The sequence below is a fragment of the Panthera onca genome, chromosome D1 (assembly GCF_046562875.1).
Source record: "Panthera onca isolate mPanOnc1 chromosome D1, mPanOnc1 haplotype 2, whole genome shotgun sequence".
NCBI lineage: Eukaryota > Metazoa > Chordata > Mammalia > Carnivora > Felidae > Panthera > Panthera onca.
Window position 1 is genome coordinate 36891277 of NC_138348.1, and position 15147 is coordinate 36906423.

Below are 15147 nucleotides of genomic sequence, written 5' to 3' on the forward strand. Positions count from 1 at the left end.
ACTGTTTTTCCTGTAACTTCTAAAAAGAAGGGTTAGGGGCGCCTGGGTGGCGCAGTCGGTTAAGCGTCCGACTTCAGCCAGGTCACGATCTCGCGGTCCGTGAGTTCGAGCCCCGCGTCAGGCTCTGGGCTGATGGCTCGGAGCCTGGAGCCTGTTTCCGATTCTGTGTCTCCCTCTCTCTCTGCCCCTCCCCCGTTCATGCTCTGTCTCTCTCTGTCCCAAAAATAAATACAAAACGTTGAAAAAAAAAAAAATAAAATAAATAAAAAGAAGGGTTAAACTTACTATGTGGTTCAAGATATCATTTTCCCATCTGCAAACATTTGGACACACCTCTACCTAGGCTCTTAGAAAGCCTTCTTTCTAATATCTTTGAAAGACATTCAAAAATTGAAAGTATTTGTCTGGATTAATGTAGAGAAATTCTAATGGGTCAAAGAATAATAATGATGTTACAATGATTAATCTAAATCTTACTCCTAGAACATTGCCCAAATCTCCACTTGTACTGATTGTGAAATCCTTTTAAATATGTATTTATTTATTTTTAAAGTGTATTTACTTATTTTGAGAGAAAGAGACAGAGAGAGAGACAGAATGAGCGGGAGAGGGGCAGAGAGAGAGAGAGAGAGAGAGAGAGAAAGAGAGAGAGAATCCCAAGCAGGTCCATTCTGTCAGTGCAGAGCCAGATGTGGGGCTCAAATCCAGGAAGCATAAGATCATGACCTGAGCTGAAACCGAGTCAGATGCTTAACTGACTGAGACACTCAGGCACCTCAGCCTTTTACCTATTTAAAGACAGATGTGTTCCCTCTATGTTATGCCAGATAAAATCTAAATATCTATATTTATTTTGACCATTTTCAAATGTCATGGGTGCAAGGGCCCTCACTATCCCCTCAACAACTCCTGACTAACAACATTCCACTTAATGTTTGATAGCAAATATAAGTGTCAATCCTCCAGATGTGGGCTGACCTTGGTGTAGAAGCATAAGACTATTTCTTTCTTTTAAAAAAAAAAGATGAAGTATAATTAACATACAATGTAATGTTGGTTTTAGGTGCACGACATATTGATTGGACAATTTTATACATTACTCAATACTCACCAAGGTAAGTGTAGTCATCATCTGTCACCATACAGATAATTAGTATACATAATACTCACAATTAGTATCAATTATAATTAATATTACCATGTTATTATTGTGACATTATTACAATATTATTAACTATACTCCTTATGCTGTACTTTTCATCTCTGTGACTTATTTAGGATTATTTCCTTCTTTGCCTTAGACATCATATTTGAAAGAACTCAATCCAAATAATATTACAATTTTATATTAGCTCATTATATTGTTGATGCATTTTGAATATTAGTTTATGTTTTCATAGATGTTCCTCCTGTCATCCCAACAGCTCCAAATGGTATGTCTCTTATTTCATAGATGAGATCACTATTAATGATGCTAAACATTTTTTCTCCATGTTCCATAACTTCTAAGAAAATCCGATATGAAACCAGATTTGTTTGCATCTTTGCACTACAAACTATTTCTTACAGTTCTTTCCTCCCTCCCTTCCTCATTCCTTTCCTTTATTCTTTCATTTATTCAGCAAAATTGTGAGCATAAATTAGATCATAACTAGAGTTCAGTCAAGTAAAATATAAAGTATCTTTCCATGTTTCTAAAATGAAAATTAGGTGGTTTTCTTCTGTACATATCTCTAGAGATACAAGAATTCATCTCAGTAGTTCAGATAGATTGATAAACGATATGACCTTAAGATATGTCTTTCTTGTCTTTAATTATGGTGCTTTTATTGGATAAATAGTTTAATTACAAACTGTGTAGAAAATACTACTTATGTTTAATTCACCAATTTTAAGCATGAGCTACTTCACATTTTCAAATATTGCCTGATAATAACATAATTTGTTCTCATTACGTAGGCTAATGCTTTGCATCCTTCTCAAATCTCAGAAGGAAAGGGATTCAAAGTCTTTCATTTCAATGATGCAAAGTGTTATTGCACTTCAAAATTGATATAAAGTGATCAGACAGATTGAGATATATTTTTCTGAATAATACCATCAAGGAACAAACTGCATTTGAAAGGCACTGGGTAACTGTTAGCATCAAAACAATTTTTTTTTTCATGGACTGTTTCTGGTTAGTATGCTTCCTCTCCTGATGTTCCACCGGATATCCAAAGAGATAGGAATAGTCATGTCAATTACTTGAAAATAAGGTAGATTCTGTTTCATAAATCCATGTAAATCTGAGTCGTTTTCTATGAGACACTCATTAATCTCAAGCTAGTGCTATGGAATTGATTTATAATCTGACAAAGAAGCCCACCATGACGGATGCCCAGAGCTACAAAATAAACCTGCACTGCATTTCGTGATCTACATGTTGGTTCACAAATGCACTGAGTGTGATGTTCAAGGACTGATTATCCTTATTTAGCAGTGATATTATTCTTCTCAAGCAATATCTTGTACTTTTCTACTTATCTGTCTTACCCTGGCTGATCATCTGAGTACTCTTGCATAATCTAGTGAATAAGCACGCTGGGAAAAGTCATAAATAATTGAATATTATGGATACAGTTGTTTGCCTTCTTAACAGCAAAATAGTCCAGTTTTGCTCCTTGTTGGCATCACCTGATTGATGCTGAATTTCTATATGTGTAGCTCCCCCACTGCCCTGTTTTTTGCTTTTCCTAAAATGCCCTTTTCTGTTTAGATTTTAACTGCTCCATAGGACAATAATGAGCTAGGAAGGTTTACTGGACTTGGAATTTCACTTTCATATATGATCACTCTTTAAAACATCTCTGGACATACTTAAACTCTGTCTACCCTGTGAGTAGGGGCCCTGTGATGCCGTAGGCCATGAGTAGGGTGACCATATATTTTATCCTCTAAACCAGGACACTTTAGAAGAGGACAGAGCATTCTATTTGAAATTACAGTAGAGCAATAAATGTACACAGCCAACTGGGGTGTATGGTCTCGTAGATTGAGGGAAAGAGTCCAGATGTTGGGTTTAGACATTGATTTGAATCCTAGTTCTGCCTCCTACTGTCTGCATGACCTCATGCAAGTTATTTGAATTCTTGGACCTCAGGTTCTTATCTAAAATTAGAATAGTACTTAGGCTTATCATAATATGTGAGGATTAAATCAGATAAAAGGCCAAAAATAATGTCTAAAATTAAAAATGTAGTTATTAAATGTACCTATGGTTGTTACCATTTATATTCTTAGTACTTACAATAGTATCTGATATATGGAAAGTTTTCAATTAAACTATGTTGATACACTTACAAAAGAATAGATGAATGAACGCGTACATCAAGAACTGAATTTCAGTCAGAATCAAATAAAATTATGGTTACTTTTTATGAATAATCATATGAGTCACAGAAGAGCTGGTAAACACAAAGAATGTACCAGGAAGCAATCAAGCCAACCTTCAAGAAATTATAAAATAAATTCAAATTAATATTATTCAGTAGAAAATTAATCGGTTTCACTTCTAAATGTGTATTAAACCTCAGGACAATTTTAATTGTGATTTCTATTCACTTGAGTTAAGCATGTAAAAGTTTTTTTTATCATTTGGTTATCAAATATTTTCATCATTGTAACTTTTCTGTTTTAAAACTGTGTGAATTCAGGTAGGCTAGCTTATATTGCTTAAACAAATAAACACAACCCAACAAGTATTTATTTATCATGCGTACAAAGTGCACAGTGGTTCTGCAGGACTCAGCAGGGCAACTGTCCTGTCATCCATAAAGTAACTGTGTGACCCAGGCTGCTTAGGTCCCCTGGCTCTATCTTAGCATGAAAATTCCTCTCTGATCTGTTTGATAAGGGACAAAAGATGGCCGCAAGGGCTCACCTCTGTAAATAAGTGTTTCAGCATGGAAATGTCACATGTTATTGCTATCACAAGCCATTGGCCAAAACCAATCATATGATCTCACCTAGCTACAAAAAGACTGAGAGATGCATGCCTCTCAACTGTCCCGTAGGAACAGATAATCAATATGTGTGAGCATTAAAAATTTCTAGCATAGGTGTGTTATCACCAATTTTGAAGAAAACCATAGAGAAACAATTCTTTTAAATCTAGCATCCATCAAGACATTTTGTCTGTTTTGTGAATTAATTTCTTCCTTCATCGAGGTGTACATAGCGTACCTTATATGATAGCTATGTTGCATACTTCTTTATTTCTTTAATGTTATAACATAATATGTATATATATCTCCCAAAATATTCAGAATTATAATTTTAAGAGTTGTATAATATTCCAGTCAGTTAAAATACCAAAGCTATTAAATCTAAACATTTAAATTGTTTCTACTTTAAGCTATTAAAGTGCTGGAAAAATATTTGAATTAGTTAAGAAAGCAGTAAAATATTAGAAATACATGAGGATGGGACTTGAGTAAGGTTAAAAAGATACAAAAACCTTGAGTTATACCAATAATGGGATACTTTGATATTTTAAGCAAGCAGCAGTGATATACCAAACTATAGTCATGCTGAAATGATTCAGAGTCACAACTAATGTAGTAGTTGTGATTGAATTTAGCAAATGTTAATATATATAAAATAAAAAACAGAAAAGAGTTTTAAAATGCTAAATCTGCATGCCCATATTGATAACACCATTATTACATGGGAACAAGGGTCAGCTGACATTTCATTGTGAACGTACCAAATTTTGATTTTATAATTGACATTTGGTTATATCTTATTTTTTTTTAGTTTGGCCACCCATATCCATTCATCCCTGTTTTCTTTCATAGATACTTCCCTACTCACTCTTGGTCCTTAATATCTGGTGAGGATGCCACCATACACAGCTCCAAAACAAAGTACGTGACTGAGGCCTGGGGTAATTAGGACTTTATATCCTCTTGCCACAGTGTGGGAGGACAACTGAAGTCAAATGGGAAGCATATTCACTTTTCCCTATTAGATCTTAAACTTTGGGAAAGCAGGTGACAGAGCATCTGAATCCAGTCTTCAGATTTTCATAAATTAAGTTTTGGGAAAAAGAAACTACAGTTTTTGTGGCATTTTGGCTTTGCTTACTTCTTAAGATCCAGATTAGACACACCTACAAAACAAGCCACTTCAATTCAGACTCCACACACACACACACACACTTCATTTGTATTATTTATTAAAATTTCACGTATACATAACTTGGAGATTAAAGTAGTTTTATGTTCTATTTGAAAACTTGCATTTTGAGAGCTAGGGTCAGGCCACCCCAAGATGGCCAACTTTGGTATGAACACTTTGAGTTAAAAACAATCCAAACCCAACAGATCCAGAAAAATCTCTTTACCCATAACTGCCTGCTTTACCAGCGAGAGAGCTATTAACAGAGATACCTCTTTGTATAAGAAACCTGTCTGCATAATAGGACACTTTTGTTTTCTAAACATCTTTCAAGTTCATGCTAATGATCTTTCTCTTCTTTGTATTCCTCAGATCCTACACTTCTCCTTATTGCCTGTCTTTAGAATTTCCATGTTTGTGTTCCTATAGGAACACTATTAAATTTGATTTTCTCCTGTTAATCTGTCTCATGTCAATTTGATTCTAAGTCCAGCCAGAAGGATCTTGAAAGGCAGAGGAAATTCTCCTTCCGCAACACAGTCCTACATCTTTTTCTGCCTCCCCACTCATTTCCATCTCCCCAGATGCAACATTTTCACTTCTCTTCTGAGAAGTTTGGAATTTCCTTCTCTTCAAGTTCATTTGGAATTTACTTCATGTTTCTAAATAATTAGGGTATATTGTTACTTCTTGATTTTACACCAAAAAGCAATGGCTTTGGATTTATCATTATTATGATTATATACCTTTTTCACCTCCTTCTATTGCTACAAAAAAACACTCCTATATTTCTAAGAATTATAGCATAATTATAGCAAAATACACAATGTTTTGATTATTATAAATATGTGTATTAGTCAGCTACACTGCCATCACAGAAAATTTATTTTCTTCCAGTTCACAAGAATGAGAGTCTGAGATTAGAGTGCCCACATGGTCAGGTCCTGTGGAAATCTCTCTGGCTTGCAGATGGCTGCCTGCTCACTGTGCCCTCACATCGCAGAGAGAGAAAGCTCTGTTGTCTCATCCTCTTCTTATAAGGGAACCATCCCTGTTGGATTAGGGCCTCACTGTTATACCCTCATTTAACTTTAATTACCCCCTCAAGGTCCAATTCCAAAATGCATTCTAACTGGGGGTTAGAGCTTCAGATAAGAATTTTGAGGAGACCCAGATCAGTCCATAGTAAAATGTAAACCATGTCTACTGGGTATATATATCTTCACTTTAAGGTCTGCTCATTTAGCCAACATGGAAAAAAGAGGAAAATAGCAACATAACTAATGCATAGCTACTCTTTAGAGAGGTAATCATATTAACTTAATTCAAACATTTTTGTTCAAACACATATTACTCTATTTTTAATAGTTTTAATATTTATTTCATTGAAGCCTTTTCTCAACAAAGGAGAAAATAAAAGGCAGGCACATATATTTCTTTTCCCTGCTTTAATTGTTTCCATAGAGATGTAGGGTTGTGAAAGTTTCCTTAATCATATCGTTCAGGTTAAGAATTGTTTCACATGTTAACATTTTATTGTGCTGCAAGAATATCACAGGAATTAACACTGAGATCACTAATACTTTTTTTTAAATTTGGAAACAAATTATTCATTTAATAAGACTTTCAAATGTGAGAGGTAAATTAATCTTTTAGAGCCTAGGTACATAGAGTTGGATTAAGTTTTATTCTTAGTTCTTCAGTTCTTGCATGACATTGTCTTATTTTGTTTAATACATGAACACAGCTTCAGATAATCATTACTGATTACCTAAATGTATCCAGTATTCCTCCTTGTCCCATCTTACTGCAGCCCCCACAAGTAACTATGTGTATTTGTCACTTGCCTATTGTTGTTGTTGTTGTTTTATAGGTCTCTGACATAATAAGGAAATGGAAACAATATTTTTCTTAGGTTCTCTTGACTTTGTACTTGATCATAGAGTGTCATGCGGCATGCAGTATTGGGGAATTTGTTTTCTTCCCTCACCATCATGTTACTGAGATTCATCCATAGTATTTCACATATGCCTCTGACTTATGACAGTCCACTACACAGCTGTACTAATCTATTTATTTATCTGTCCATGGGCATCTGGCTCTGGATTTCCAGCTACTATGTAGGCTGCCCATTTTGTGGACTTGTATCTCAGCTATCTTGGCCCTACCTACAAGGATCTCACTGCCAGTTCTGCTCTCACTTTTGGTCACCTCAGCCTTGACTCTAGGATGTCATGCACCAGGCTCATAATGCTTGTTTATTGCTTTTTGAAGGGATAAGTATTGGGATGCCTGGGTGGTTCAGTTGGTTAAGCAACCAGCTATTGATTTTGGTTCAGGTCATGATCTCATGGCTCATGGGTTTGAGCCCCAAGTCAGGCTCTGTGCTGACAGCATGGAGCCTATTTGGGATTCTCTTCCTCCCTCTCTTTCTTTGCCTCTCCCCTGCTTTCTCTCTCTCTCTCAAAATAAATAAACATTTAAAAAAAGAAAAAAAGAAGGGATAAAGATTATGAGCCATGTTGCCATTAGGTAGGATTGGACTATACATTCATCCCTCACTTTTTTTTAAGTTTATGTATTTCTTTTGAGAAAGAGAAAGAATGTGAGAAGAATACAAGCAGAAAGAGGGGGAGAGAGAGAATCCCAAGTAGGCTCTGCACTGCCAGCACAGTGCCCTATGCGGGACTCAAACTCACGAACTATGAGATCATGACCTGAGCCAAAGTCAGATGTTTAACTGACTGAGCTACCCAAGTGATCCTCATCCTTCACTTTGAGTAAGAGTATGCCCAGATTACATTTTGGCAAAGTTGGTATAGCACTGAATATCTTCCTTAGAAAACTAGGCATGCTTCACTGTTTGTGGTTTTTAAATAAGTGGTTCATAGCTATACATTACAACCACCTGGTCTATGCCTGCCCACAGCTCCAGACATCCTCATGCAATTTACCAAATTACATTAAAGAGGACCAAAATTAAATGCTTATATCCATATTTATTGATAGGGAAACTTGATATCATAGTGGAAGACATTACTAGTGATCATCAGTATTCTTTTCTTCTTCCTAGAAACGCAGAATAGGTCCATATGACCAGATCCTGTGAAAGGGCCCAAATGTGTTATTTTGGGTGAAATGTATTAAAGATACTAATTCCCTAATATTATCTAATAGCCTGTTGATATAAAAAACTCAGCACTTAGCTCAAAAATATATTTTGTACCTGGCTTGGGTAAAATCCTTGCATTGCTAAAGTTGATTGCTGGGTTGAAGTGGTAACTGAATGACGGGTGCCTGGGTGGCTCAGTCGGTGAAGCGTCCGACTTCGGCTCAGGTCATGATCTCACAGTTCGTGAGTTAGAGCCCCACATTGGGTTCTGTGCTGATAGCTCAGAGCCTAAAGCCTGCTTCAGATTCTGTCTCCTTCCCTTTCTGTCCCCCCCCCCCACCCTGCCCCACTTGCAATCTGTGTCTCTCTCAAAAATATATACACATTAAATTTTTTTTTTAAAAAGTGGTAACTGAATGATTTCTTAGTTATATACAGTTATATTTCCCTTTCTGAAAAAAATCCCCATGGTGTTACTTTGTAAATTTCTAATTCCCCATCAATAAGATAGTAAATCATTTTAACATTGATTGTAGTTTTCACCTACGTTGCAGCATGATAATTTTCTAATGTTTATAGTTTATTTACATTTATTATTATGTTTTATCATATAGAGCTTTTTTTTCTCATTTATCGGGCTATTTACTTATCAGAAATACAGTCCCTATTACAAAAAGCAGTAAAAATTCTAAGTCATTTCTCTTTGAAACCAAATTACAAGAACAGGAGTTTGTTTAAATGTGTCTTGATCTAGATTCTAGAAAAAAAAAGTTTTACACACAGTTAATAGGTTGCTAGTTTACTATGATGTGCCATCTAAGGGAAGCAAGGGTGTTGGAAAAGGGGACTTAGGTAGGGAAAGCGGGAGAGCATAGTATGTGAATTATCAAACTGGCTACTGTTTGGCATGAGCAAGCTGACTGCTAGTTTGTTTGGTTTTTGAGACGCCAAGTAAACTACTTTGTCTCAGACCATCTATCCAACAGGTAAAGGAGATAATTTACCCACCAGCTTCCATCTCTCATCATTTAAGACTTACTGTTGACCTAAGACCAAGCAAGTCTTACAATGTCTAATGATTCTGTGCCAGTAGAAAAGCTCCAGGGCAGGAGGCAAGAGGCATAGAACACACAAAAATTGTGAGCTGCTGTGGGCTTGTGTGCTCATGGAGTTGGTCACCAACGTGGCTGAGACAAAAGAAGTGGACAAGGGGGCTTCAGATATTGAGACAACTGAGAAGACCAGACAGAGTTGGCACAGAACAGGGGACTGACACAAAAACCCACCTCCAACTGACAAATTTTATTTCTGGCTTATTGTCTCTCTCCTCTCTTACTCTCTCATTCTTTCTCCTCAAATCCTGTCAATAATTGGATTTGTATAGAGATATAATATATTTTTATTAACTGCAATCATTTTTTGGATGCTCAAATCATCTACAATGTTGGTCAATGTACATGGCTTCAAGCAGGATCTGGTGTCATTTTTGACACAACTCTACAGATTTTTTGGAACTTTCCATTCACAAAAAACATCCTAGGCACCTTTGTACTCTCCTTTCCCCAGATTGGGAATCAGTTATTTTTCTATGGAACTCTAATTCCTTTTAGTGCCTTTTAGAATGGCACGAAGGAATCAAACGCTAGGCTTAGATAAGCTCACTGTTTGAATGACATTGCTTTCAGACCTGGGTGCATAGTTAGAAGACACTTAGAAGATGTGTTTTAAAATAATGAATTCACACTGATAAATACAATTCAATTTTAGTATAACAGGGGGTTCACTTAAATTATTTGAGTTTTCTGTTTTTGAATTATATCTACCTTCTCTAGCACTGAAAATCGGGACTCAAAATAATTAATATACTTAATTGCTTTATCTCATTATATAAAGTAAACAGGTTCAAGATACAATCACTAATAAGACTACTATTAATTAAATCACTGACTAAGATGAAATCAACCTTTTTATCTGTGCTTACAGTACATTTCACTAAGGATACACAGTCAAAATTATATGCTGTGAATTCCCATTCTTTGTGTGGTTACCCTTAAAACTGATAAGCAACTGGGTTAACTTGTTTCCATTTATTCTTAATCTCAAGAAATTATTTCGTTGTTTTTTTTTTCTTGAGTAGTAACACATTTGTATGATCCAAGAGTCTAAACTATAGAGATTGTTATATAGAGAGATTCTTTTCTCTTGTTTATATCCCTGCCCTAATCACTCTATTCTTTACTTCCCTCCTTTATTAGTAAATTTCCCTACATATCAGCTATCAGCAGGTGAGAAGTGAGAAATGAGTGCTAGGAGTAGGTGACAGGAAGGTTTTAGAGTAGCTGTCCAGGTTTCTCAGCTCAAGGGCTCCCTCTTCTGTAAAGCATCAGGAAGTTTACTTAATAAATGTGCTTTGTTCTTCAAATTTCCAAATCTTTTCTTCTTCTTCTTCTTCTTCTTCTTCTTCTTCTTCTTCTTCTTCTTCTTCTTCTCCCCCAGTTTTTCTGTCCTGCTCATTTTTATTCTCAGCTTTCCTCCCAGTGGTTATACTAAGGATGTGCTCTCCTCTCTGAGTGACATTATATTTACTGGGTTTTCCAGGCTCTGCCACTGCTCATGCTACTGCTGTGTTTCTACCACTTACCACAGCAGCCATTCTGATGCCCCCTGGTCCTGCCTCACAATTGTTAACTTCCAGTCTAAGTCTGCTGCTTCAAGTACATCCCTGTCCCCCTATATGACAGCAAAAGAGGATTCAGTAGGCAGAAAGGGAAAGGTTTGGACCTAAGGTCCCTGGATGGGGAAATACACATATTTTGGAACAATGCTGGGAGTATCTGACACAGAAACCCCCTTGGGCACAAGGTTCTTCATAAGAAGTTAACAGATACCACCACTCCCCCTCAGGTTTCCTTCAGGAAATTGACAAAAGACCTGACTAAAAATAAGTACACCATAAAACCTATGACCCACAAGGAACAGTATGTCCATAGATCACTCCTCATACAATGGAAATGAGGCAATCAGGAAAGGACAACCCAGCAACTATATTATCAAGCCAATAAGGGTAGGACCTGAGAAGCAACAAGAAGGAAGGGAAGTGGAGGGTGGTGTGAGGGGGACCAGAACCTTATAAATCAAGGACCCTTGACTACTGTCATCGGTATTCAACTTCAAATGCCCCCTCTTTGTAAAGAGAGCTTTCTTACTTTCTAATCTTATACTCTAACACACTTTTGCCTGCTGCTCATTGCATGTTCATCTCTTCATTCCTCAAAGAGGCAAGACAACAAATCCCAGATATTGAGGTAAAAAATCCTGCAACACCTGCATACACACTTTTTTATGGGGGTCGGGGTAGAGAATGAAATTGTAGGTTTTCTTCACTTGAAGATACTGATTGGTTTGTTAGTAAGAGTATGATAGGGAAAGATACGATAATATAGGCAGAGAAAGAAAGGTTAGGACCTGAGGTCTCTGGCTGGGAAAAAAAACATACTTTGGGAGTGTCTGACCATCTGCAAACTCTCTAACAGACACCAACTAATTCCCCTCAGGTTCCCCTCCAGAATTTGACCATCAAAATACTTAACTAAAATAAGTAAACCATAAAACTTATGTTATATGAGGCACAGTATGACCATAGTCTGACTCCTCACAAAATGGAGTGGAGCCAATCAGGAATGGACAGCCCACTACTTAAAGTTATCCAGCCAATAAGGGCAAAACCTGAGAAGGAATAAGGGGGAAGGGAAAGTGTGGGCGGGTGACCATAACCTTATTAAAAAAGACCTTTGCCTATAGTCCCTATGCCCCCTCTCTGTGAAGGGACCTTCATACTATTCTTCCTTTCTGATCTTATACTCCAATAAACGTTTGCCTGATGCTCATTTTATTTTGTGTCCACCTCTTCATTCTTCAAAGAGGAGAGACAAGGAACTCAGGGAATTGAGGTAAAGAATCTTGCAACAGGAGGGGAGGAGCCAAGATGGCGAAACAGCATGGAAGTTTTTTTCGCGTCCATGAGATACAGCCAGACCAACACTAAACCATCCTCTACACATAGAAAACTGATCAGAGGATTAACACAACAATCTGCACAACCTGAACCACAGAATTCAGCAGGTACGCAGCGCAGAGAGGTGAACTTGGGGAGCGAGAAGGAGCAGGAAGAGAGGTGCTTTTGCGAGTGGAAAGAGGACGGAGACTGGTGGGGGGGGTTTAGAATACAGGAAAAGCAGCCCTCCCCAAAAGCAGCTGGAGAGAAAGTAGAAAATTGGAAAACAGCTGCAGGGACTAAACTAAAAAGGGAGAAAGGAGAAAACTGAGGGTTTAAATTCCATTAAGACTGTGAACAAGGGGAGCACAAAGGCTGCAACTCCGCAGGTCAATACCTGGTGGTGCTCTGGTGGGAAGGGCGAATCCCTAGGAACACAGTGGGGTCCAGAAGGTTCTCGGGCCACACAAGGAAAAGTGGTTCCACTGCTGGAAGGACATTTGGTAGAGATTGTTGAAGCCACCTGGTCCCAGCAGACCCCGGAAGGCGACCACATTTGCTGGTGCTGGGGCAAGGTCCTTAAGGGTGAAGCCTGGTGCCAGATGTGTGTTGTGCTTTTCTATAATCCCTGAAACGCTGCTGCTACACCATCTTGCAAACTTTTTCTGGGGCGGGCTGGCACCTGGCTGCAGTTTCGGGGCACCGGCAGCAGCAGGGTCCAGTGGAAGTTCCTGGGTGCAACTAATATTCGGCCATTGCTCATTCGGCAATTGCTCGGTGAGACCCTCCCACAGAGGGGCGGAACGGGTCAAAGCTGCAGTCCTTTGAAAGTAAGGGGTGGGGAAAACAGTCGCATCTGAGACAAAACTTGGAAGAGAGATATTGCCTGGACCTGGTCACAGAGAGTGAAAAAGTGGGGAGTGGACAAAAGCTGAAGACAGAGGATGAGTGCTGATCTGGGAGAACAGACTGGGTAGCTGGGTAGTGCCATTTTCACCACTCCCGCACATGCACATACACACCTACGAGCACTGCAACACTCCACAACAGTAGGCTAGCAGCGCCATCTAGTGGAGAGCGGGAACTGTTACACTGAGCCCCGCCCAACTGGGACAACTTCGTTCGTTAAGAACACAAGTCTCACTGCCTGATTAGTTTATGGACTATAAAGCACTACATAGTCTGACCTCTAGGGGAAAATGAAGTAATTTCAGTCCTACTTCAATCTGTTAGCAGGTTCATCTATTCAATTTTCTTTCTTTCTTTCTTTCCTTTTTTTTCTTTCTTTTTTTCTCTTTTACACTTTTTTTATTTTTCTTGAATACACAAAGAGAAAACATTCATTTTTATTTTCAATTTTTATTAAAAATATCTTTCTTTAATTTTTATTACTATATTTTTTACTTTGATGTAAGTTTTTTCAAATTGTATTTTACTTCCATCATTTTATCTTAGTCTACTTCAGTGTATTCACCTTTTCAAATTTTCAAACGATTTCCTTTTTTGTCTTTGTCTTTTTCTCTCTTTTCCTTTTCTTTTCTTTTTCTTTAATGCAGAAAGAGAAAAACTTCATTTTTACTTTCACTTTCTATTAAAAATATTTTTCTTTAATTTTTTCTACTATCTTCTTTACTTTTGTATATAGTTTTTCAAATTCTATTTTACTCCCATCATCTCATTTTAGTCTACTTCAGTGTATTCATTTTTTCAAACTCTCAAAGAATTTCCTTTTTTTTCCCTTTACTCCCACGGCCCTTTTTTTCCCTCTAATCTGTGAAACCACTTTCAACACCCAGGCCAAAACATACCTAGGACCTAGCATCATTTATTCGATTTGTGTGTGTGTGTGTGTATTTTTAATTTTTAAATTTTAATATATTTTTTTAAACTTAATCTTTTAATTTTAATTTTTCTACCTCATTAATTCTTTTTCTCCCTTCAAAATGACAAAACGAAAGAATTCACCCCAAAACAAAGAGCACAAAGAAACGACAGCCAGGGATATAACCAACCAGATATAAGCAAGATGTCTGAACAAGAATTTAGAATCATGATAATAAGAATACTAGCTGGAGTCGAAAACAGATTAGAATCCCTTTCTGCAGAGATAAAACAAGTAAAAAATAGTCATAATGAAATTAAAAATGCTATAACTGAGCTGCAATCATGGATGGGTGCAGCAGCAGCAAGGATGAATGAGGCAGAACAGAGAATCAGCGATATAGAGGACAAACTTAGAATAATGAAGCAGAAAAAAAGAGGGAGATTAAGGCAAAAGAGCACGATTTAAGAATTAGAGAAATCAGTGACTCATTAAAAAGGAACAACATCAGAATCATAGGGGTCCCAGAAGAGGAAGAGAGAGAAATAGGGGTCGAAGGGTTATGTGAGCAAATCACAGCAGAAAACTTTCCTAACCTGGGGAAAGACACAGACATCAAAATCCAGGAAGCACAGAGGACTATCATTAGATTCAACAAAAACCGACCATCAACAATGCAAATCATAGTCAAATTCACAAAATACTCAGGCAAGGAGAGAAGCAGCAAGGGAAAAAAAGTTCCTAACCTACAAGGGAAGACAGATCAGGTTTGCAGCAGACCTATCCACAGAAACTTGGCAGGCCAGAAAGGAGTGGAGGGATATATTCAGTGTAGTGAATCAGAAAAATATGCAGCCAAGAATTCTTTATCCAGCAAAGCTCCCATTCAAAATAGAAGGAGAGAGAAAAAGTTTCCCAGACAAACAAAAATTAAAGGAGTTTGTGACCACTAAACCAGCCCTGCAAGAAATTTTAAGGGGGACTCTCTGAGGGGAGAAAAGATGAATACATACATATATATATATATATATATATATATATATATATATATATAATCAT